This window comes from Onychostoma macrolepis, chromosome 05 (assembly GCF_012432095.1).
Source record: "Onychostoma macrolepis isolate SWU-2019 chromosome 05, ASM1243209v1, whole genome shotgun sequence".
Lineage (NCBI taxonomy): Eukaryota > Metazoa > Chordata > Actinopteri > Cypriniformes > Cyprinidae > Onychostoma > Onychostoma macrolepis.
The window spans coordinates 16,327,501-16,355,445 of NC_081159.1; the positions used below are offsets into that span (position 1 = coordinate 16,327,501).

The 27,945-nt window shown below is 35.5% G+C and overlaps 1 long non-coding RNA gene across 3 annotated transcripts in view; it reads right to left on the reverse strand.

The window, feature by feature from the left end:
- The window catches only part of LOC131540319 (uncharacterized), a 181,378-nt gene that overhangs the window by 144,723 nt on the left and 8,710 nt on the right, over nt 1-27,945 (reverse strand). The window lies entirely within an intron of this gene.

The window sequence follows — 27,945 nt, forward strand, 5'->3', positions numbered from 1 at the left end:
CTGTGTGTTGTTGTTGCTGCTGTTGTTTCTGAGTACTGGAAGCTGTGACACTAAAACAAATTCCTTGTATGTGCAAACATACTTGGCAATAAAGCTCTTTCTGATTCTGAAACAAGTTATGACAGCCACTGCGTAAATGAATATATTTCAAAAACAAATAGAAATTTTATAATTTAGAAATCCGTTCAAAAGCTGCATTATGTGCAATTTACATGTTTGCATACAATTTCTTTTTAAAGTTGAGTGTTGATAATTATGTTTAAAAATCAAGTAATTAAATTTAAGTTTGTTGTTAATTGTAGCCCTATAGTTTAGAGCATAAACTGAGGTAGATTTTTATCCCTAAGAAAATTATAATTATAATTGAATTCATTTAAAGAGAGAAATTTATTCAGTAAACCACTGTTGAATAAAAAAGAAGCAAATTTATGTTTAGTTTCTTTCCCCTGCTGTGCCAAAATCATACCGTAATGTCAAAACCGAGGTATGTACCGAACCATCATGTTTGTGTGTTACACCCCTAAATTCAAAATATTTTGCTGACTGCAAAGTGTGTGTTTGTCTCTCCATATGTTTCTTTCAAAATGTGTCAGTCATTTCACTGGGTTTTTGTGTGTGTTCTCTAGTTTCAGCGTGTCTGTGTGCCACATGGAGACTAATGTTTGTGCTGATGTGTGTCTTAAGGGTATGTGGATCTGCTGGCACTGAAACTGCTAGCAGAGAATGAATGCCAATGTGGACGTGTAGTCATTACCCTCTCCTGGCCTGGCAATGATGTGGTTAGTGTAGCGTAGCCTATAGCCTTGAGCTCTTACAGCACGGCCTAACCATCAGAGCACCTGCACAAGCCAGCATGTCTCGTTGCCTGTAGCTCAAGCAGAACACTGAAGCTCTCATAATGCTCTTCTATCCTTCAGCTGCCCTGCACTCTCAAAATGAATACAGCTTCAGTCATACCTTTACAAAAGAGTGCCTTGACACAAATCACAATACTGCATATATGATTATTATATTCATATATAATGTTTGTTACATGGTATTTCAAAATAATTAAAAAATTACCCTATATAGAATGCCATATATTACTATGGTACATGTTTAAAGAAAAATGGAAATAACAGGATCAAAACCACACAAAAATACTCACAAATGTGCTTTACATTTTCTACCTTTAGAGACATAAATGCCATGTTTTCTTTTGTAAGAAATATCAATTGAATTGGATGCAAAATATATTTCACATAGGTTATTCATTGTATTGATATTCTAATAATTGTATTAAAAACTCTTATATTAATTAACACATTTTTCTTACCAAAATTATAATGTTTTGCTGGTTCCCACATTATTGTAAAGTAATTCGAAAACAGTCACACTTCATTTTAAGGTCCAATTCCTGATATTATCAAACCATTAACTATGACTTTTGCCTAAATAAACTCCTAATTTGATGCTTATTAATAGCTAGTAAGGTAGTTGTTAAGTTTAGGTATTGGGTAAGATACACTCATTGCCAAAAATATTGGCACCCTTGGTAAATATGATCAAAGAATGCTGTGAAAATTAATCTGTATTGTTGATCCTTTTGATCTTTTATTAAAAAAATTCACAAAAATCTAACCTTTCATTGGATAATAAGAATTTAAAATTGAGGGAAATATCATTATGAAATAACTGTTTTTCTGTAATACACATTGGCCACAATTAACGGCACCCTTTTATTCAATACTTTTTGAGACCTCCATTTGCCAGTTTAACAGATCTAAATTTTCTCCTATAATGCCTGATGAGGTTAGAAAACACCTGACAAGAGATCAGAGACCATTCCTTCATCCAGACCACTTTAGATTCCCAGCTCCATGTTGGTGCTTCTTCTCTTCAGTTCACCCCACTCATTTTCTATAGGGTTCAGGTCAGAGGACTGGAATGGCCAGCAGAAGCTTGGTTTTGTGCTCAGTGACCCATTTTTGTGTTGTTTTTGAGGTTTGTGTTTAGATTATTGTACAGTTGGAAGATCCAAACATGGCCCATTTTAAGATTTCTAACAGAGTCAGTCACTTATTGATTTTTTGTCTGTTAGTATTTGATAGAATCCATGATGCCATGTGTCTAAACAAGATGTCCAGGACCTCCAGCAGAAATATAGGCCCACAACATCAAAAATACAGCAGTATATTTCATTGTACACATGGGGTACTTTTTATCCCTGTGTTCACCAAACCCATCTTGAGTGTTTGCTGCTAAAAAGCTCATTTTTTAGTTTCATCTGACCATAGAAGCCAGTCCCATTTGAAGTTTCAGTCGTGTCTGATAACTGAATATGCTGGAGTTTGTTTTTGGATGAGCAAGGAGAATTTTTCTTGAAACCCTCCCGAACAACATGTGGTGATGTAGGTGCTGTTTGACAATTTTTTTTAAAGGTTTTCTGACCCCGAGACTCAACTATTTTCCAGCTGTGGTTCTTGGAGAGTCTTTAGCCACTCAAACTCTCCTTCTCACCGTGCATTAGGACAATATAGACACACGTCCTCTTCCAGGCAAGTTTCGTAACATTTTATATTGATTGGAAATTCTTAATTATTGTCCTGATGGTGGAAATGGGAATTTTCACTGCTCTAGCTCTTTTCTTAAAGCCACTTCACTAATTTGTGAAGCTCAATTATCTTTTGCTGCACATCAGAAATATATTCTATGGTTTTTCTCATTGTGATGGATGATTAAGGGAATTTGGGCTTTGTTTTCCCTCCTATTTATATTTCTGTGAAACAGGAAGCCATGGCTGGATAATTTCATGTTCATAATCACCCTGGAGTGCTCAAAATTGTGAATATGAATGGGAATATACTTCAGAGATATTTTACTCATAAGAATTTCTAGGGGTGCCAATAATTGTGTCCAATGTGTATTTGAGAAAAACATTTATTTCATAATGATATTTCCCCCCATTTTAAATTCTTATTATTCAATGAAAGGTTAGATTTTTGTGAATTTTTGTAATAAAAGATCAAAAGGATCAACAATACAGATTAATTTTCACAGCCTTCTTTGATCATATTTACCAAGGGTGCCGATATTTTTGGCAATGAGTGTATAGAATATGTTTATGCATATGCAACTAGTTAATAGTGAGAATTAGTCTCTATACTAAAGTGTCACCACGAAACGAAAAAAATAGGGTAACACTTTAGTATAGGGACAAACTCTCAATATTAACTAATTGCTTATTAGCATGCCTATTATTAACATATGTGACCCTGGACCACAAAACCAGTCTTAAGTCGCTGGGGTATATTTGTAGCAATAGCCAACAATACATTGTATGGGTCAAAATTATAGATTTTTTTTTATGCCAAAAATCATTAGGATATTAAGTAAAGATCATGTTCCAGGAAGATATTTTGTACATTTCTTACCGTAAATGTATCAAAACTTAATTTTTGATTCGTAATATGCATTGCTAAGAACTTCATTTGGACAACTGTAAAGGCGATTTTCTCAATATTTAGATTTTTTTTGCACCCTCAGATTCCAGATTTTCAAATAGTTGTATCTCAGACAAATATTGTCCGATCCTAACAAACCATACATCAATGGAAAGCTTATTCACAGATGACGTATAAATCTCAATTTCGAAAAATCGACACTTAAAACTGGTTTTGTCATCCAGGGTCACATATTGGCTGTTTATTAGTACTTACTGTATATAGCACATATTCTGCATGACCATATTCTACTAATCCTACCCAATACTGAGACTTAACAACTGCCTTACTAATTTTTAAGAAGCAGAAAATTAGGAGTTTGAGGCAAGTCATAGTTATTGGTTTGCTAATAGTGAGAATTGGGCCTTAAATAAAGTGTGACCAAAAATAGATTACAATTTCTAAGAAAAAAGAAACATGTTTTATTCAGTTAGTTGCCAAGGTAACATTTCTAATTTGTTTAATTAATATTAATGTTAATTGTGTAATTAATTATTAAATTACTAAACCTGACATAAAAAAATAAATGGCAAATAAAAATTATTAAATGGTAAAAGCACATAAAATGACTAAAACTTAAATTATAATAAAATGCTAACTTAAAAGTTAATTAAAATATTAATAAATACTAAAATAATATATAAATAAGACTAAAACAGTAGCATGCAAACTTGTTAGCGCAAGATTTTCCCATCATAGACAATTTTACATTCTGTAAAAATTAATACAGGCAACAGAATTAATACGGAAGTAATTTAAAATTATTTAAGTTTATTGGTAACTTTAAATTAATATTTGGTTCTAAACTAGCTAACCTCTACTGAATGAAGGCTTAATTAACATTGTTATGTTCTGCTGCAGCAGATCCATGTTCATTGTTTACAGCACTAAGTATTATTATACTGCATGTATCTGTGTTGACTGATTGAACATGAGTGGACATTTGTTGTCTGAACTCCTTACTCCTGACAATTATGCCACCAAAGTCCTCAGCCTTTAATCTCAACCCTGCACCTTGCTAATACTGCCTAGAGCTGTACACCTAATCACACACACACACACACAAACACATGAAACAAACGCTTTTTCTCAAGTGTCTGGCTTCATCTTCTTTCCACCTCACTTTCCATCACACACACACACACACACACACACACGTCTGACCTGTAGAGATAAGCTATGTGGTAAAGGTAAAATATTCCCTCTCTGAATGTTAAACAGCAGAGAGTTCCCCGGGAACATCATTTCTGAGACGGCCAACCGCACTGGCAGACGAGTGGACAGAGTTATCAGAACAGATGTCAACTCAATTTTCTCTCGCATCACCAACATAAAACACGACCCTTTTCAAGGTTAACTTGCTACAGTGTAATAAGTGTAACTGTGAACTCCATCTTACGGTAAGTCTTAGTTGACTGACTGGATATTTAGCCTCTGTGTGAGACGGCAGACTGATTCAATAAAGTGTGTCAAATATTTGAAGCTCGCATTTGACTTGCTGATGCGTTTGACAGACTAATGTCTGGGGAACCGCTGCTGGATATAAACCTAAAGCAAAGGATTTAACAGATCCGAACTCGAATGAGTAAACCTGAAACGAAGCGAAGAAGTGCTGACTCTAGAGCAGTTCAAAAGTTTAAAGCGCTGCCTCTAAAACGGAGGTCAACCACGTCAACAGATCCCAGATCAGTGTCAGTGACTTTCTTAGACTTTCAAATAGGAAACGTCCTTCCTTCAGTGTAAAACACTCGACACAATGGCAAATAATAACACTGTGGCTTTGACAGGAAATATGAAATTGGGTTAGTTTACATGCTATCAATGCAGTGCATTTGTGTCATAAACAGAGCGACCTGCCAAAAGTGCATTTTAGCTGGTGTGTTGACAGCATATACATAAAATGCTTCCTCCAAACCAAATATTTACAGACAAGTCTGCTATTTGGAAGCACTGATGGACTTCGCTAGGGCATCGTGACGTCTTGAACCTCCCCAGACACGAAACACATAGAGGACAAACACGCACACGCATACTGACAGTACAACACCAGATGGTTTCAGATGCTGTTTGTCCTTCATTTGGCCTCTGCAAGAGTTTACTGACTCTAAAACTGTTCACAAATATTTAGAAAGGGTAGCTGCCTGAAAGGTCTTGGAAAGAAAAACGGCATATTTATAATTAAAAATGTTCTATTAGTTTGCATAAGATCTGACCCAGCCCTCCTCGAACCCCTCTATCAGGCGTTTGTTTAAATAAAGCATGACAAATTGTAGAACAACAGATGCGCAGCACTGATAGAATAATGCCTATGACACGAAGGTTAAGGCGAGACGTTCTTATCTGATGCCACATAAAGCCATTATTGATTTGATGTACGAACACGGAACTGCAGGGCTGTTGGATCATTCGAGCAGGAGCAGGTGTGGACTTTGGAAGGAGGAAAAATCAGCCAGACCAGAAGCTTTCATAATACATGAGAGTCCAGCCTGACAGTGTAGATTTCAGATAGATCGAAATAGAGGGCCAGACAAACGGAGGCATATACCAATCTGCTTAACAACCTCATGTCTCTGTCTGTTTCAGCGAGAATAGTGCCAGAAAAGACCCCCATTACATATCATATCACATTTCATATGTATGCACTGACCTTTAACTACTTACTGTTAGGACTGAACACATTCCACCCATTCGGTAACAAATCTCAATTTTTTTTTTTTCTCTGGCCAAAATATATTCAAATATATGCTAAATATATGTTGTAAACAGCATAGCTTAAGGAAAAATGTTTTTCAATTTGAAAATACAGTTTGTTTAAACCTTCAAATGCTTATATTACATTAAAATACATTTTTTAAATATATTTTCAACAAAATAGTTATACATTTAGTGGGGGAAAAAAAAATAGTTTAGTGTTGCCGCGGGTTGTTTTTCATGTCCGCGGATTGAAGCAACCCAAATAATGTGATATTTAGCCCTGGGAATGCGAATTTTATTATGGGAACCCTGACAAAAAACATGGATTTTACCCCTGGAACGCGATTTTTACCAGGGGACCCCCCTCGAAACGGGCAAGTTTTTTTTTTTTTTTGGGTGGGTTTTGTTGTGAAAACCTGGCAACCCTGTCCTTGTTACATGTTACATGTACTTACTATTATAATAACAATTAATTAAGCATAATTACATGCAAGTAACCCTAAACCAAACCCTAAACCTAACCCTAACCATATAGTAAGTACATATAGTTAATTAATATTACTCAGTACTTAAATGTATAATTACACTGTAACAAGGACACCTTAAAATAAAGCGTAACCTATATTTACTTTTTTTGTACAGTTTGAATACATAAGCACTGCATTCTACACAAGCACGTCTCATTTGCATTCTAAATGTTTCAGACTGTAATTCGTTATGCACTGCCAAACCCTGACCCATGGACATTCCTGTCCTTCACAGCACAGAGCCACACATTCATAGCCCAATGTTACCCATGACTCAGTTATTAATAATGACTTCTGAAAAATGAGTTTAACAATTTCACCTAATTCCTGTGCGTATGAATAGCCTAACGTTTGAAGACTGCAGCCCACAGCGATTATAATTACGTATTTCTAGCTATTACAGCATGTCTAAGACAGATCAAACACGCGACCTGTCAAACACACACGGCACGAGAGACATAAAGTGTGTGTGTGTGTCTGCACCGCTGCAAATTATCCTCCACAACCCTAGAACATTAGAGAACGTGCTTTGATATTGCTTTGAGCCTAATATAGTCAGCAAACTCTCTAACCACAATGAATTTATTATTTCTGAGGAGGAAAAAAAAATCCTCAAATGCAGAAATATTAGCTTATATACCGAGGCCGCTCTAAATCTCTGAGTCCCACCGCCATGACATTAATGACTCTCAGCTGAAGTTCAGGCCAGTGCTGATCTATCGTTCCGCCCCAAATGAAGACAATGTTTTTGGCTGTCCAGGTTTCATTTCTAATAGAAAACTATTGATTTAGCAATAAGAGGCATTCTGCTGCCATACAGGTGGTCTACGTATGACAGCATGATTTACGGCAGAGCATTAAAACTGTATCAATATTTTACTGCTTTGGATTTTGATTCAGGACCATCATTTGGGCATTATGTCTAAGCTAAAACAGACAGAAAATAGCGGTCACTGTTTTGTTAGCTCTGTGTTCAAAGAAAAAAACATTAAAGGCTGAAGAAAAAAGTAGCATATTTCATATATATAAAAAATCTCCTACTCACACACACAGAATAAACATGCCAGAAATGGAATACATAAATAAGCGAACATGAATATATACTCATGCACATACAGACACACTGTTTAGCCCAAAAAATATGTCAAATCGAGTGCCAGTCATTGTCAAGTGTCACTTATACACACTAACATACTTTGGCCCCTGAAGGCATGAGTGAGAATCAGACACTGATGAGACCCTGACAGGGCTTATGGCAACTTCTGCCGGTGGCAAATACTTAATATAGCAAACTGACATCAAGATTATTAGAGCGGATATTAAACAAACACATGCTCTTTCTTTGTCTACCTTGTGCTTTATTTCACTCGAGCCAGGAGAAGCACAGAAGACATTCATTTAAATGCAAATACATTACATGCAAAGATCTACTGTACATACATACAAACATACAAAATATACTGACTTATATTAATACAACAGCCACAAAGACTCTCTATCCCACATGCACAAATGTTTCAAAGACATTTGATACAAAAACAGATCAAGGTCATTGTGTGCGTGTGTGGTGAAGATGATGTAAGTGTTTAAATAGGCAATTTCCTTCTCAAACAGTGGCTGTCCCATTTATTCAATGAGCTGCAGTTGCTCTCTCTCTCTCGGTCCTCTCGCTCCTCTATTAGGTTACAGTGCTGTGGCTTGTTGCTCTGTGTGCCTATAATAATTGGGCAAGTAAATGTGTGATCATGCTCTCTTTACAGTCATCGTCCATTTCTCCATCACCGGACAGATAAACAAGTAATAGTATGCACACACACACACTGTTTCTGTGTTTAGTGGTGGCATGATCGATAGCTAGCCTTCATCATCGTCTTCATCATGGCTTTTTGTTGAATGAAACTGACCACACATGCCCCAAACATACTCAAACAAAAAACACATTTATTTTTCTATCATGGTGGGGAATTTCCACTGACTTCTATTGTTTTTACTGAGATAAACTTATTTGTATTTTCAGATGGCCATTATTTATCAAGTTTATCATAACAAAGACCATAAAGTAAAATACATTTGAACAACTCCAAAACTGTCTGCACTGAAATAAAAATGGCCCAAAAATAAATGTAATTGTTAGTTTTTAATACATGGTGTTTTATACAGTACTATTCAAAGTTTTTTTTGTTTGTTTGTTTGGAAATAAATTAATGCTTTTATTCAGCAAGGATGCATTAAATTGATCAAACATGAATTCTGTTTCAAATAAATTCTGTCATTTTGAACTTTTCTATTCAAATAAGCCTTAAAAAATAAATAATAATAAAATAAATAATAATAATAATAATAATAATAATTATTATTATTATTATTATTAAGCAGCACAACTGCTTTCAACATTCCTAATAAGAAATGTTGCGTGAGCGTCAAATCAATATATAAAAAAAATAATAATTTAAGGATCAAGTGACACTGAAGTCTGAAGTAATTGCTGCTGAAATTCTGATGTCAAAGGAATAAATTATGTTTTTAAAATGTAAAATGTTGAATTAATGTTTAAAAAAAAAAATGAATTTTTAATTGTAATAATATTTCACAATATTACTGTTTATTTTTGAGTAAATAAATGCAGCCTTGGCAAGCCTTTAAAATCGTATTAACCCCAAATGGTAATGGGGTAATACAATCAGCCACAATTAAATGCTATTAAACATTTTTACAAGGTACAATTAAATGTATTAACATTAATATTTTAGTGCTAAAATACAAAAACCTAAAACTAAAAAACTTTTTAGTAATTTAATGAATTTCAAACTATTTTATAATACTTTTAAAGGTCCCCACAATGACGGCGATAGCTGAGCATACACACATTTGACTTGCTGACGGTGATTATATTTTCTATAGCCTAACCCAACATCTACCACTAAATATACACCTTACTGAAACTTTTTGCATTTTTAGATGTATTTGTTTTATAGTTAGTGACTATTAAGTTGTTTTCCTCGTGGGGACAGATGGCTGGTCCAAACAAAGTAGGTGATGTCAGGTTTTACTGTCTTTGCTGGGACATTTGGTACCTAGCAGAACCTCAGCCACACGCACATACACACAATACCGGTTGTTAGTGTGTGGGATTATGGGTAATGTCAGCTCTACTTTTTTAATATTTATAAGCAGGAAGGAGAGGAAACATCCTGGTGTGTCATAAAGCAGAGTGTCCAGACACTTCGTAGCTGTCTGATAACCTGCCAACACCACAGCAAAAAGCCCTCACACGCCTCTCTCGTTTCTTCTGCTTCTATTCTTCCCTCTCTCACACAATCTCACCTACAGCACACAATCTGTGCCTGTCATTTTCACTCAGACTAACTTTACCTTAAAACATCTTAAATAAAACTTTTACTTGCAAGAACTCCTACTTCCAACTCTCCCTAACTGAAGAACTCTCAATGTTTAATAATGAACGCAAAAGAACAAGAGTTATCTCGTAAAATTAAGCTGTTATTTTCTTTACTATAAAAGTGACTGATAACTATGACTGCCCCCGGACCCCCTCCACTTTGACTGTATGACACAGAGCAGCACTCTGCTAATCTTTTGCGTTCAATGAATTAAAGTCATACAAGTTAGGAACGTCATGAGGGCAAGTAAAAAAATGAAAAAAGAAAAAAAAAAGTTTTTTGGGTGAACTATCACTTCAGTGTAATCATATAAAATGTAATAATGTCTAATGAGTTATATTAATATTAATAATGAATTCTTATTGAATCAAGATCAAAATCAGGCCGACAACACTGATTCTCTCATTCTTATGCTATCTTATTATTAATGACATGCTTATTAAGGGAATTTTATTTATTTATTTATTTATTTTATTTTTTCAAAAGTGAAATCATTTTCCAATTGCAATCAAATCATATATATAAGTCTATGGAAGCTTATGGAGGCAGGTTCTCTCAATGTCCCAAAAGCCCTGAAGTAAATGCAGGCAACCTGACTCGTTACACTTCTCTCCTTATGGTTAAATATTCATAAAGCAGCATTTATGAATCAATAGATTATTTATAAAAACTGACTCAGAAAATGCATGTAGTTAAAGTAGTGAGTGGGTGTGTATGTGAGTGTGTGTTTATACAGTATGTCAGCATTATTTGTCTAAATATAACAAAGTTTCATTTTGGGTACATACTCATCTGGAAAAATAATAAATAAAACATATTTTAAAAAGTATTACTATAAAAAAAAAAATAGAATTTCAAAAAAAAAAAAAGTGTTATAAAAACAGTTTGGGATATGGTTAGTATATAGTAATTAACTTTATATAGATGAAAAAAGCTGGTAACACTTTAGTATTGGGACCAATTCTCACTATTAACTAGTTGCTTATTAGCATGCCTATTGTTAACATATTATCATCTGTTTATTGGTACTTATAAAGCATTTATTCTGCACTCCTAATCCTACCCAATACCTAAATTTAACAACTGCCTAATAAGCAGCAAATAATGCGTTTATTCAGGCAGAAGTCATAGTCAATGTTTTTTTCAATAGTGAGAATTGGGCCTTAAAATAAAGTTGGCTAAGTAAGTTACCAACGCTGTCAGATAAAGTAAGACAAAACACGATTAAATGAAAAGAAAATTACATTCAGCATTTTGCAATAAAAAAAGTAAAATGTGTCTGGTGCTATAGTTGTTGTTTTTTTTAGCTTGCAAAGAGAGCAGGGTTAAAATCAGAAATCACTTTTCTTTTTTTTTTTCTTTTTTTTACAAACCAATCAAAATTCCATCAAGGTGGACAGCCAGTGATCACCATGCAATTTAGTTTTGACATTTTGACATTTATATAAAACATCCTTTTGGTTCACAGGAGAAAAAGGTCCACAAACTCCACTGAGCGGTGGTGAATGTCGATTTCTCCTACAGAATTTTAGAAAAAACACTTTTTAAACCTCTAGTTTTTTATTTTATTTTATTTTTTGAAAGTTGTTTTCAAAAACCTCTTGGCTCAAAAACCTGCATGACACATTTGAAGGATGGTAAAACCAATAATCACTTACATACATACATTTTGGGGACCATCCAAATGAATGACTAGGCTAGAAAGCCAAAGGGTTTATGTGAGGGTTAGGTTTAGGGGTTGGGGGCAAGAAAATATCATTAACCTTAGTATAACAACAACAGAAACCCCATCATGATAGAAAACAAATCTGAATGTATGTTTGTGTGTGAGAGGCAGAGGAAGAAAGAGAGAGATACAGATTTGAAATGACAAACTGCTCAGTGTGAGAAGTGAACGCTGGTGCGTCATGCTGTAAACCTCTCAGATATGACAAAGCGAGTGAATTTGCAGAATTAACAGTTCTGACAGAGAAGCTTGACTTCAGAGACACTGTCAGACTGACAGGACATCACCACAGCTCACCCTGCTGGCCACAGTAAAACCCTACAACCTCGCTGCACACAAAATATCACCACTTTCACTGTAACAGCTGACACCCTCTGATATCCTAAAATCCAAAGTCATCCTAATGTCTGTAAAAATATTATTATTCAAATGACCATACTCTTTAATTGCAGTTCTACAGAGTTCATTCCTCTTCAGCCAGTTTAAAATTCAACATTTATCAATCATCGTTATCTCAAACACTATCTCACTCACATATTCAACATGCTAGTATATTTAATATCATAATGTAATGTCCAGAATTGGTTGAGTTTTTATTATTGCACAAATAAGTACTTTGATATTAACACATATAATTGAACTCAATACAAAAAGTTCTTATGAACATTCAGAACAAATAACTTTTCATGTTATTTCAAACACACACACACACGTCTATTGATTTAGTAACCTAAACCTAACAGAAAACTTAAAAAATGTTTTTTTATAAGAACATCCCCAAAAGAAGGTCTTGTCAGATTTAGCTCACTTCTGGCTAATAATTTGATTTATTTCTTAAAATACGTTTTGTCAGATTTAGATAGCTTCTAGGGACAAATTTGTCCTCAAACTACAGCTAAGTACATACATACACACAGCTCTGTGGTCTGGATATGATTTCCATGCTTTAGGAGTTTTGGAAGTTTTTGGAGGCCATGCCTGCTTAATTTCCTCTGAGGAAACACAAACCCTGACTCTAATCACCCAAACACACACAAATACGTATAGAGACAAACACACACACACACACACACAAAATCACTACCTTACTGCACACAGTATTATACTGTTTATTCCAAACAAACTACTAGAGAGAGAGAGAGAGAGAGAGAGAGTGAGTCAGAGCTGTGCCATAGGAGAGAAGAAAGACAAACAGAAAGAGTGATTACAAGCAAGTGAACAAGAAAGACAAAAGCAAAGGAAAAAGTAATATCCTGTTTGGCTGAGGAAAAAAAAAAAAAACATAAAAAAAAAAATAGACGAAGACCGAAGAATATACACACACAGAGTTTCCACAGAAGAAAACAAGCCTTGATGACAGGCTTGTGTGCATTTATGATCCTCGGTAAGAATTTCTGTGTTTATATATTAATGTTTTTATTTTATAAATAAAGAAGGAGGTTGTATGTACGTGTATGTGGTTATGTGGATGTATTTGTAGGGCAGCTAAAAGCAGGTACAAAGAGAAATTACCACACTCATTTATCACCCGTGTTGTCTGCCCTAAAGGCCAGCACCTAAACACACACACACACACACACGTCCTCAACACAAACTAGTTACAGGAACATCCAAAAACTTTCACACCAAACTTCGAGCCGTGAGAACTCTCCATAAATCCTTGAGAGGCTTATGCATCAAGATTAACAAATTCTACAAATTCGGCTTTTCCCTCTGGAAAACATTAACAGTGACAAAGTATTAAACATTTGGCATTAAGTATTACTCTCAACTCATTTCTCTCTTACTTTCCTTCCTTGGCACAGCAAATGTGATATTGTCTATTTATATTACTAACATACTTGATTAAAATCTTAGAAACTCAGCAAAGTTTTAATTTAAAAAATATTATTCCATATTTTTATATATTATAATATTGATTTTGTGCATCCTCTTGATTTGAGTTCGCAGTCACAGTTCTCTGTAGTTTTTGAGTTACTTGCAAAGGCCGTTCAATCAGGTTTAGTTAAGCCATTCCTGTTCACTAAAACCTAAACGAATCATTAATATACGTTTAATCCACTTTTGACATAAGGCTAGGACAAGTCTGTAATTAACTAGTTAGACTGGTTAGGGAAGCTTGTATGCATCGGGATTACCTCAAGATAATAAAAACACTGAATTATCTGGAGATCATCTAGAGACCCCCGCCGAACCGTATCTAATTTAATCCAAATGCACTGAATTTTAAGCCAGAGGTTGGAAAACACTGTCTATGTTCTCAGGCAGGGCCATGTCTGGGTCTCCAAAGCATTTTCTCTATTTATATTCATTTCTTACCAACATGGCCTGCATAATTATACTGACCAGTATATACCGCTTTATAATATCCTGAATAATAACTCATTAACATGTTTCGTAATAATAAACAGAACAGTAATTGATCCATTCAGAGAAGACTTAAAGTGCGCAATATATCATTACTACATCAGTATTACAACATATATGATTTACGGGTAACAGTCGAGATTAGACATGCTCAACTCCACTATTTTTACACTGTTGAAAAAATTGCTGTCATGTATTAAACAATTCATCTTTAAAAACACTAATATTTTAATAACACTGATAAAAGCAATACCTAAATTCACCTTTAATAGCACGAAGAAAATTAATTCAATAGTAAACAGACCAAATACTGCGAAATTAAACAACTTGGCAGAACTTAAGCATTGATACATGCTGTAAACTAAATGCAAGTACAGTCCCCCTGCAGCAACCCGATTTGCTCAAGGGCAAAGTTTTGATCTCAGGAAGTCTGCATCATGACTTACCTGAAATTAAATCTCCTCCCTTTGTGTTAATACACCAGATCATTAACCATCCGGCCGTGATTCAAGCACAGACTTTGAGGAGGAAATATTTGGGCACTATGCTGGAAGACTAAAAACACACTGGAGGAAATTTGATTGATCTAATCTTTTATGGTGATCAGTCAGTCTGGAGGGAAGCGGAGAGTCAAACAGTTTTGGTTGGTACAGTTTTGCGCACAAGATTTATTGATTCTTCATTTTCAGCGTACATTTAAGCCTCTGAGAAAATGTGTTCCTTCGAGTTATTTGAACCAAGTGAATTATAAAGCAAAACATGAAAACAAACTTGAGGTTGCCTTCCGTGAAAGCATGTGTTTTAATGTGTTCACTACAGTCATGAAAAGTATGTTTATGTATTACTATGGCTTTGATGTGTGTTTCAGATAATTTGCCAGCTATACTGTTGACACGATTAACATGCCGCACGCATCTTCAAATATTATCACGTATTATTAAAAATGTATCATGTGCCAGATGTTCAAATTAAGAACATAACCACATTAAATACAAAGATTTCAGACTACAGGCTCTATTGAGGAGTGTGAATACAGATGCAGGTTATTTTAAGATGTTCTCTAAGATTATTATACACTTCACATATATACATATATGTACACACATTCAAATCCGTGTTTCCCCAGCCCGTCCTTAATACAGAGAGTCCATGAAGAGCACTTAGTCCCAGCAGACCCAACATCATCTGGGTCAAAGATTGAGTGGAAAACATGTGTTCCAAAGAGAAACACAGAAAGAGAGAGAAATGATGTTCAGATGTGAGCATACAAACCACTCACTGTGAGAGGACAGACAGATATGGATCAGCTGAAACTCAATCTGAACTGCATGTATTGAATTACATAAGAGATCTGAGAGACGTCTTTTGTTACCCCCACAGCAAAACTCTTTTTCTTTCTTACACACACAAAACAGTCAATTCACCAGTCAATATACTAGCCATTAGGAGTCACGCTATAGATTGTCAGACGTGCTGTGATTCTAGAGCTTTTTTAAAATAATAATAACTGTATAATTCAAAGAAAATACACTAACTCACTCACTTCGGATCGACATCTGATTCACACTTTAACTCTATATTAAACACACACACAGAGTCATCAATATTCTCTGTCAGACTATAATAACCTGAAATTAAACATTTACAGTCTAAACAGTGCCACCTCCTCGGTTCCAATGAGAAAACTAAAATTCACACTTAATATTCAGTGCAGGTAATACGTGTGATGCATTCCTCTGAGGACTACGCTCTGGTCTTTGTGCTTTCTGAGAACGTGTGGATCTGATGGAGGCAGAGAATGGGTCTTGAAGAAATTAAGCAGCAAAAAGCTGCAAGCCGAAATATGTCAGATGACATCCTAGTATGTCAAACATATGTTGTACACACCGACACACGCATAGGCGCACCTCCTAAGCTTTGGTAAAGTTCGAGCATTTGAATGTTTCTGAAAGCACACAAATATGCACCGTTGCTGCTTTCCTCATCTATTTTTTATATCGACAAAAAAAAAAAAGCAGCACAAAGGGAGGAAGAGAGGTGTGAAAAAAGCTGTAATAGTGGCGGCGGGTTGAACTCTCCAGTGTACGCTCTAATACGGCACCATTTTCGCATATACTTTAACGCTGAAAATTGATCACTGGGGACTATAATGTGCTGAAAAACAGGCCTACTGACCACACATACACACACAACATAAAAATATGCTCAATAGCTACTGAATATTTTTTTTTTAAATGTAGTTGGTCTAAAGTTAACTCACTCATATTCATAGTGATCAACAGAGACCATGAATGCTCAAAATGCAATTCATATTTATTTTTTGGTAAACCTTTATTATAGGGACTAATTCTTACTATCAACTAGTTGCTTATTTACATTCCTATTATTAACATATTGGCTGTTTATTAGTACTTATACAGCACATCTTGTGCATGACCATATTCTACATCATTAATCCTATCCAATACCTATACTACTTAACAGCTACCTTACGAACTAGTTTATTGAGGCTAAAGTAGTAGGTAATAGCGAAAATTAAAATAAAGTAAAAAATAAAGTGTGACCATTTTTTTTAATTAAATGTTAAAGTTTTGATTACTTGAACATTTTTATTTTATACTAAATATAACCTTTTTTTTTTTTTTTTTTTACAGCTGAAGAATTAAATGGACTGAATTTCTTGATATGGAATGATTTTTTTTACAACAATTACGGAAATTGGATTTTGAAATAATGTGTTTTTATAATGCGAGTTTGGAGGCCTAAATATTTTGGAAATGAAATGAGTTTTAAATTGAAAATATGAATTATTTTGCGTGAAATCCATTCAAACAATCAACAAATGAAAAGTACATCATTTACAGATGAAGGACTCACTAAACAGCCCTCTGTGTTCGTGGGTGCAGGGCTTTGTAGATGAGTGCGTATTGTCCCTTTAAGAGCACAACTAGGTCGGCGGTCGCTGTGGCGTCGGCTGTGTCTGCGAGGCTAGTGATCTGATTGGTTGTGATTTGTGGGAGAGCTGATCTGATTGGTGGTGATGAGGTCTGTTTCACAGGGCCTGGCTCATGTGGGCCAGGTGTCAGAAAGCATCGTTTCCACGCCAACGCATTACAATGAGACTGGAACAAAAGGGCTGACGGCGCAACCTAGAGGGGGGGGGGAGCGAAAGAATGGAGTTTAACTCCAGACTTGCCTGACATAACACTGAAAATGCAGATTAACCCCTACTTTCAAAAGTGGAGCAGAACCACAAGAGGTCAAACTTGCCTCACCTTCAAACCAGACAAACAACCAGAAATCATCTACATGCTTCCTATCGAAAACACAGCAAACATACATTTAAGCTCTTTTACACTAGCAATTCTTTCACACACGGTCACAAACAAACAGCTAGGCCCAAACCCCACAGAAAAAAGTAAGAAAATATCATACTTCTATCAACATTGATGCCCTAACAACAACACCGTCACTCCTTAACTCATTGTCCACGAATATTTGGCTGTGTGTCTACACTTTGCGTGAAATACGAAGATGTCATAAGTCTTAACCATGAGGACCATTTCAGCCCAGTATCACACTGAAATATTCTTGCACTGCCCCCTAATGGTTCACTCCCACACTACAAGGCACATGTCACCTCTCCACAACAGATGGGAGATCGTTCTTTGAAATATTCTTTAGATATCACACGTCCCATCTATACGAATCAGGATAGTCAGCTAATGCATGAAGTGACGGTAGAGTGTAGAGGTAGGTGATAGTGTCATTATCACTTAAGAGATGTCATTGACAGGGTGAAGTTTATTTACTGTACAGTGATCAAGCAGAAGATCAATATGTGTGTGCGGGTGTGCGCATTCACACAGCGAGAGGATGGTCTAATTATCTAATCGTTTCTGTTGAACGATCGCTCATCCCCAGCGTGGCATTTGGAAGACAGGCATCAGAAACTCATTTCAATGCCTATTATTAGTGCACACAATACTGAGAGTAGGAGTGCAGAAGTGAGGAAGGGAGAAGGGTGGGCGGCTCTGTGAATGTCAGATTCTCTTTTATTAACGCTGGAATTTAGTAAATCTAATTGAATGTTTTCTCAGGTTGGGCTGTGGCACTTAACTCAGTCAGCACAAACACATGCACGCACACGCACACACACACACACACACACACACACACAATGCCGTTCAAAAGTTTGGGATGAGTAAGATTTTTTATGTTTTTTAAAGAAGTTTCTTATGCTCATCAAGGCTGCATTTATATGATCAAAAAGACAGAAAATAAAAAAAGTAATTTTGTGAAATATTATTGCAATTTAAAATAATAGTTTTCTATTTTAATATACTTTAAAATATAGTTAATTCCTATGAAGCAAAGCTGAATTTTCAGCATCATTACTCCAGCCTTCACATGATCCTTCAGGAATCATTCCAATATGCTGATTTATAATCAATGTTGGAAACAGTTGTGCTGCTTATATATAGAATAGTAGTGTATATTTTAACACAAAATGTCTATTTTGAAGTTTTACAGAACAGTAAAAATTCTAAATAGAAATTTTGTGTTAAAATATACACTACTATTCAAAAGTCTGGGGTCAGTAATTTTTTAAAGAAATTAATACTTTTATTCAGGAAGGATATGTTAAATGGATAAAAAGTTATACGACTTATATTGTTAGAAAATACTTTTATTTTGAATAAATGCAGTTCTTTTTAACTTTTTATTCATCTAAGAATCAAAAGAAAATGCATCACAGGTTCCAAAAAATGTTAAGCAGCACAACAGTTTCAACACTGATAATAAATCAGCATTTTAAAATGATTTCTGAAAGATTATGCGACACTAAAGACTGGAGTAACGGCTGATGAAAATTCAGTGCTGCGTCACAGAAATATATTATGTTTTAAGTATATTAAAAAAGGAAACCAATATTACAAATTGCAATAATATTTCTCAATATTTACTGTTTTTCTGTACATTTGATCAAATAAATACAGCCTTGACAAGCATAAGAGACTCCATTAAATATCTTACTGATCCCAAGCTTTTGAACGGCAGTGTATATATAAATTTACTTACTTGATTAACTTTATTTTTATACAGTTTTTACAAATGAGGACGTCCTCAAAAGGAGGTGTTGACAGGTTTAACTCACTTCTGGGTAAATATTATGCATTTTCTTTTTAATTATTGGTATTGGTCGGCATTGATATTACCTTTGATGTCATCTAACAGTTAAAGTTATTTAAAAGACAGAAATAATTAAATGTTTTAAATGTATTTTTTTCATACTGTACATTATAAAATATGTGATGCTTAAATTCATTTGTTACATTTAAAACAACTGATTTTAGTTTTTAGGTTTGCATTTTTAGTTTATTTAGACTAAATAATATACATTTCAGTATCAGCCATAACATGAAAATAATGATCAGATTATCAGCATCACAGAATTTTTATTATCAGTGCATAATAACAATAACAAATACTGATTCAAAATGAACACTACTATTAACAGAAACTGTAACATGAACAACCACTTTCTCCCCTTAGTAATATCAATGCAACATGTTCAGATCAGTTACAGCTTATTTGACACCCCGTCCTGCATTGATTTGCTCATATATGCATTGATTTTCTCCTCTATTTAACTCAATACCCATGTCAGGAACAGAAGCTCCAAGCATCTGATCATCATTTAGCACGCTGGGACGATTCCCATCTCCCAGAGCAGTGAAAGATCCAGTACTCATATTGAACTGAAACATTCAAAGCACTTGAGTTCCCTCTTTTAATTGGTTCAAAAGGGTTTTGGTTCAGGAAAAACGTCTCTCAACAGTAGTTCTCCAGTTTCAAATACAAAACTAACAGCCTACTAACAAATCAACACACAATGACCAACTGACATACGCTTAGGGACCACTGATCTCAACTACAACCGTTTAGTACTCATTCAGGGAGGATCTGAAAAACATTAAACCTTCATAAAACCCTAATATTAATCTTGATGAAAACAGTTTCATTTCTCAGCAATAATGAAAGATCTTTAGCAGAATAAACAAATAAACCAACCCTCACATATGCCAGCGGCAGTTTTTCTTCATAAGCAAGAGCATGAAAACAGTCCTGAACGGTAAGCTCTTTCATCTTGAAGAGAATGAAGAGTTTCTTATCCACGGATGCTTAAGCACCAAGTATAAACTGAGACAGACACTGCGACAACATTATTGTGCTGCCTTCGTGACGTTTTTTTTCTTTTCTTTTTTTATAATAAAAGAGCTTTTTTTGCTTGAGATTTCAATATTCGGGTTTTACCTTTCGGCCCTCAGATTAATCAATGCATATCCACACAAGTTTAAAAATAATGAAGAATCTGTAATGACCTCTCGGTGCAACCCAGATCATCAGATCAATTCACAAAAATGTGTGTGTGTTGATTTGTACAGTATCCTGATTGTTGAATCCGGGGAGTTGAAAACTGATGATCATTCAATTAAATGTGCTGGTTACCATGTGTGTACGCGTATGTGTGTGTGTGTGAAATGGGAATCAGAGGGAGTGTGTGTATGTGTGTGTGAATAATTATATCATGGTTGGATGCCTGTTCACTCACTGTGCAGCCAATGATGAGCTGATTAACAAGGATTTTAATTATTCACCAAAACAAGGTGCCCTTTCACACACACTCTCAAACACAACAGTAGCAGACAGACGGTGGCATCCTGTGGCGCCATGGTTCTCTGCAGGCACCGAGATGTTCATTGTGCCCACCATTTTCTGTCTGAATTTATCAAATCACTGCAAGAAAATATGATGTATGCAAGCGCATGTCACACAGAACTGAACACATGCACGCACAGACTAAAGCGCAAGGGAACGCAGCTGGCGAATCCTCTGGTGTAACATCTGATGTAATTTGATTTTTAGATGGGCTGCTGTATGGTAAAAAAATAATAATTTCTGTATATCTAAATGAAAAATCACTCACTTGATTCCCATCTGGGAAGTGTTGAGTAGAGATGGACTGGAGCAAATTTGTTTGTGAGAGACAACCAAATGAAATGAGCTTTGCTGAACGCTCGACTGCACATGGTGACACTACAGAGGCTGAAATCATGAGCTGGTGAAGACGTCAGCAGACAAATTTTTTGAGTGCAATAGTGCAGCGAGAGCAAATGTTTAGGCGATATCCTGGTAGCGGTGAGTATTATTAAATGAGGTCTCGCTGAGCTCATCTGTTAGAAAAGATGTGACTGAAGAGCTTCCTAAAGAGTTGTGTGAAGTTTTGGGGTGTCCAATTCTGTGGCTGTGGTTTTTGCTTCAAAGCAATGTGAATGACTGGAATATAGATTTGCTAGAACAGCAGAGTTCACTCAAACTGCTTTCAACAGCTTTTGTAACCCATGTCTAAAACCGGATGGATGACAGTTCAGTTCATGAATATATTATCTAAGGCAGATGTGATGTGAATGAAATGAAAAATAAAAACAATATTTTCTTGAATTAACCTAATTGAACATATTTACATACATATTCACACTTTTCTCAGGGTGGGCAGCGTGGAACCAGAAACAAAAACTGCTGCTGTGATCAATTTGTTGCAGCCCTAGACAGGGTCATAACGTTTTTAATTATAAATCATATTATCAGGAAAACAATCCAAGTGAAATGTTGAATTGACAGATTTTTGAAAAAAAAAAAAAATACCTGAAAATATTCTTAATTTTTCATGGTTTTGAACATAAAAATTAACGGTCTATGGTTCCCATGGAAATTTGGATCAAACTAAAATGCCAATTCTTCTAATGGAGAATTCCTGGAATTCATTAAATCAAAACAGAAGAGTGAGACTGCATGCCACTTTAACTGCCCTTCAACAAAGACATGGTATTACAGGTGTTTTGTCTTAATGAATGAATCTAATTACATTTAGATCAAGTTAAAATAGTGACTCATAAATATACTTACATTTGATTTGTGACCTAGAAATAGTATTCATTTTCCATTGTTTAAAACATTAAAAAGACTAATTACATTTACGTGGTCTCAAAATGTCTATGGAAATTTGGATCAAACTGAAATTGAGTAATTCTGTGATTAGTTGAGGTGAACCCTGAGTGAACCAAACTCATAATTAGTTGGGACCACCCTGCCCCAGATTTAATTGTAATGGATGGTATTGTTGTCTGAAATGTGGAGGTCAGAATAGGTGGGCTGAAGCAGAGCAACCAGGCATAACTGCTGGCATGGGTAGTCACTCAACGAAAGAAAACAAGAGGAACGCAGAATGAAGCTGGTTCTTCTAAATATATGCTACTAACTCCCTGAGTCCCTGATCTTAATGCCAGAAAGAGCTCAGGGCTGTAAGTCTGAAGACAGCAGACTCGCAGATTAGTCAAGACGTTCAGCCAAACAATAAAACAGATGTTACAGTGCAGGGTTTCCCAAAAGGTGGCCCATGGCGTTCATCAGAACAAAGTTAAACTGCTGGATATTTTGTTGACTACAACTAAAACTAATCAGCGCAGGCTACTGTGTATCAACCATGAACACCACAAATATATAATAGGTTTACTGTAGGTTTGTTGACTGCAGTACAATTTAAATTTGTTGAACTTACTTTCAAATGAACGAGAAGCCATGAGGTGTATGTATACACACAGTATACACACACACACACAATCTTTGTGTTCTATAGAAGTAAATTGTTATGGAAGTTTGTATGACATTACAGTGAAGCAAATAAAAGATAGAATAAAAAAAAAAAAATCACTTGGCCTTGGAAAAGGCATAACTGTTATTGATGGAGCTCTGTGGGTGGACAACACAAGGGTCTGTTAAGCAGACTAACTGCTGCACTCCCAGCACTAATAGCATTTCACTGCATTATTGATAAAGCAGTGTAGTGTGCCAAACTGTGCGAGAAAATAAAAGACACCATGGATACCGTGACATGGCTCATAAAATTTCCAGCCCATAACATCACTTCTCAACTTCTCTTCGGAGTCTTGCTGCAGGAAATGCAAAAGATTACAACCTTATGCTGCATAACAATGCTTGCTGGCTTATGGGCCGAATGTCGGAGAAAGAGTGTGAACTCAGAGAGACCTTTGTTCTTTTTAGGCAGCCTACTGAGTAAAAAGCCATAATTCTTTCACAGTGATTCACTGCTCTCATCTCAGTGTATCTGAATGTGAATGTCTCACCTCAATCATCTTAATTTGCAATTGGAATGCAAGAACCACAAAGTATGAAGCCGACAAAGCTTTCCAATTCCAGCTCGCCTTTCCTGTAGTTCAAACAATAGAGCACTCTGCTACAGTACATTGGTTCAATTCCCAGGGAACGCATAAACTGATAAATTGTGTACCTTGAATGCAATTTAAGTCTATTTGGATAAGAGGATCTGCCAAATGCATAAAAGTAAAGCTGGAGTGTTAGAATCAGAACCAGACAGAATCTGAATCTGTCGTGTGAGCACTGAAAAAAAAGAACAAAACACGGGATGCACACTAATGCATATGTTCATGACAAGACTGACAGAGGATTTCAAGGAGCATCAATCTCTTAAGTGAAATCCTCTGGTCTATGCAAACAGACGTTTTCCATTTCCATGGCCTATAGACTGCTGAGGCCAAAAAGCCTGGAGGAAAGATCTCTTCTTCTGGAGAATTCTTGGAATTCATTAAATCAAAGCAGAAGAGTGAGACCGGGTGCAACTTTCACTGCCCTTCAACAAAGAGGGGGTTTAACAGGTGTTTTGAATGGACAGCTATGGCTAAGAGGGTCTTTTAGGCCTGCCCTCCTCCATTTGTCAAAGATTATAAAGCTTTATGCACTCTAGACTGATGCTTCAGGTACCAGTTGCGCTGTCCTGATCTCAACCATGCCAAAAACTGGACGAAATAAAAATAAAGGTCATGGAGACCCTTGTTATAAAACGCACACTGCAAGCTATAGAATTACCTGCTGGGTCACTGTTTCTACATTAATGACAATGTCCTCTAAGGCATAAAACACAAGTTAACCCACAGATTCTTTGAGATTCAGTAGATTTTATCACAGTCTGACAAACCTGAACAGGGATGGCAAAAGGGAATGCAAATGGCCTTTAGCCTCATGACTGTGAAGAGAGAGGGTTTATTCTGGTGTAACCCAGAAGCCATTATGTTATCGACGATAACCATTAAATGACAGATTTTATTGTCTAAAACACTAAAAGGCTCAGTTGAGAACAAATCCTAAAAACCAGTCATTTCTGCTCTTATCTTAAACATTTGTGGATCTCATACTGCAAAGATGATGCTATATTATTTTCATGATTCACAAAAACACACACACACAGATCCAGCTTCCATCATCCATTTTTAGCATCTCTCCTTCATTGTATTTCAGGAGGATTGATCTGCAGTGTCAGCAGTGACTCACATTTCATTCTCTCAAATGGGTAAAATATGATCAAAGGGAGGGAGAATATAATACGTCCAATAGAAGATACTGAGTAGACAATGAAATCAATGGCAGTGCGATCGAAGCTAAAATTAAGTTCTAAAGAAAACAAAAACTGACAAGAAGATTGAAAAGAGGAGTTGATTACTTTTCATTTAATACCTGCTTTCTTTCTAAAGTGCCTTACAATACCTCAATTGTCAGGCAGGCTTCAGGAGCAACGCTGGGTTAAAGGAGTTGCTTAAATGCACAATAGTGTCATCCATACCTGGGATCAAACTTTGACCTTTGTGTTTCCAGCTCAGATCCTTGATTGCTAGGCAAAAACCATAAAAAGCCTTTGAATAGAGCCTGAGACAATGAGAAGCATTTATATATTGACTGGTTAATGCATGTTTTTACATTAAATCGGTTTAATATTATAAGGATTTATTTAGAAAAGGTTATAATGTGTAAATGCGTAAATGTATAAGCTCACACAAGCAGTCTCAGTCTGTACTGTTGATCATTTTAAAAGTGTGAGCTGCAAAGAAGCTGAAAATGTCATTCCCCCTTAGGTGAAGGTTACAGAGGTGAAGACGCTGTGCTTCTTTTTTGGAGTTAGAATGATCCCATACAAAGGAACATAAATCAGCTGTATTGACTTATAACACATGGGACTTCTAATAGATTTAATATGAATGCCTGATCATTATACCCGAGTGTGAGAGAGACAGGGAGAGGTGAAGGTGAACAGAAGGACTGAGATATGGAATGTGATCTTAATAACATGAGAGACAATGAGAAATATGATCTAAAGGGCCTTCAAAAAGTGTTCGGAAGTGTCATACAATAGCCCGTAATAATGTTTTTGGATTTTTTTCAGAACAAATTAAATAATCAAGTAAATCTTTTTATTTAATCATGTTCTTGATATCTTTTTTTGTAACCCACATATGGCAAATTTACTAAATTAAACATAAATAGCATAGTATACTAACTACATGATGTCCCACAGATCCAATAATAATAAAACTGAGCCATTAAATGAAACTGGCCTCTACTGTTCTAAGACAGAAAAACGTTAAACTACTAATAAACTTAGCATTTATATATATATAAAGGGTATTCAAGTCCCAATATGCCCAAATGTCTCAAATGGAAGAGAAATTAAGATTGAGAAAAAAGCAAAAGAGTCCTTAAAAGGATAGCCTTCATTTTCTCTCACCCTCATGTCATTTCTAACCTGTACAAATTTTTAAATAATGTGCTAGTCACTGCTTTCCATGCAATTGCTATGAATTGAGAATGGAGTCAAGCTTGTAAAATGTCCAATCGATTATCATCAGTTATCATTTCATAAAAGTAGTTCACACAGCTCATGCACTAGAGTCTTCTGAATCAGAAACTATTTTTTGGTGAACTAATCCGTTTAGAGAAAACTTAAACTACTGCCTAGTGTAATCTGAGTTGAAGAGAAACAATTTTGCTAAAATAGCTCACGAAGCTCAGCCAAAAGCAGAAAACGAAAAATGAATCAAAAAACGAAAAGCCTGTAAACTACAGCACATACAGTAGATGCCCTCAATTCAATCCGACAGCACTAAAGAGGGTCTGATAGTAATAAGAACAAAAAATTGCTAACTCAACAGAACTCAAAGTTGCAATTATTACTAATAGACAAAAAAAAAAAAAACCTGAACTGAACTAGTAGAAATGTTAAAAAAATATAAAATCTTTTAATGTGTTCTCAACCTAAGAAGAGGAAAAATGTGCCAATGGATGGCAAAAACATAAGTTCAATCCATGTACGTGTGTTTGTGTATTTATTTGTGAAACAAAGAACAAGGCCAAAAACACAGATGATGAAGATGAGATAGGATGGGTTTCCTGAAAATGGGAAAGAGGAGGGTAGTCTGAGAGATGAGTGTGGTGAGATGAAAGGTCAACATCACTGCAAATGTCAGACAAACAAGGAATATTTTTAGAGGAGATATTCAGACAGACAGACACTGAAACAGAGACTATGATGCATCCACTCTCTATATATTTTCATGCCACCGGTGCCAGTTTCAGCTATGATGTTCAGTGATTTGATGGAGAAGAACACTGTAAAGGTCATTTAGCGTAATCTGAATACAGTGGTGTTTATCTGAGCAACATCCATTTGAATACAAGATCTAGGCTGTCTTTCCTGTTTATGAATGAAGGCAGCAGCAATCAGAGGATGTTTTTTTCTCTCTCTCGTTTGGCTCATGTAATCAAGTCTAGTTATGAGAGAGAATGAATCTGAGAAATGAAAGCAGTAATGTTATGACTTTCATCTTTCTCTCTCACACACACACACACACACACAAGCTCAGAGGGATGCAGACCGGCTAATCTTAACAGCTTTCCTTCCAAAAAAAGAGACACAGAAACATAATCGTGATTGCTGCCACAATTGTTCCTTTCAGACAGATTGTCTCTCCTCTCATCCTTTGAATACAATTTACTGTCATTTAATATGCCTCTTTCTGTGTCCTCTCAAGTTATCTTGTAATAAGACTAGAAATCTGTTTCACACGCACAAATACAACCAGAACAGAGCCTTTCCTTTCAGACAATTAAAAAAGAAATAAAACTCTGAAAAGACTTGTAAATGTTCCTTCAGTTCTTCGGTATGCCGATACAGTTTACAGACTATTTTGTTTTCAGCGATATTTTGTTTTGTTTGTGCTCAGCATGAGGTTCTGTCGATCTACCTTTTGCAACCGAACTGTCACAGATGAAATAGCGCTGCCACCTAGTGATCAACCAAATGAACTACACCTCTAAGATCCGATGCATAATATTAATGTAGATGGTTTCTCACAGTAACTGTCATCATGGAGTCAATACTCAAGAGTCAAAATTGCTTGGTTGTCGCAGGTCACAATCAGATGTTTCCCTATTAATTGATAATTGTGTATAAATCAATAATAAATGTAGAACATTTACATTCTATCAATAATAAGAGGTAAAAATCCACATTATATAGTTACAGTACACAGTAGATATAATGTTATTCCTCAGCACACACTGATAAATAAAATATTGAGCAATATTATATAATTACTGTCAGAAATAATTTACCCTGGCATATATGTTCAAAATAAAATTATACTAGCCCTAGACTTTTAAATGGAAAGAAAGAAAGAAAGAAAGATTTTTTTCATAATCTTCATAGTGACCACTGCTGTCAAACAGTACAAAAATGAACTTGTGTAGCCATAAACTAACTGTGTGCAGAACAGACAGAAATTTGGGTCGTTTTTCATGGAAAATCTTACCCTACATTT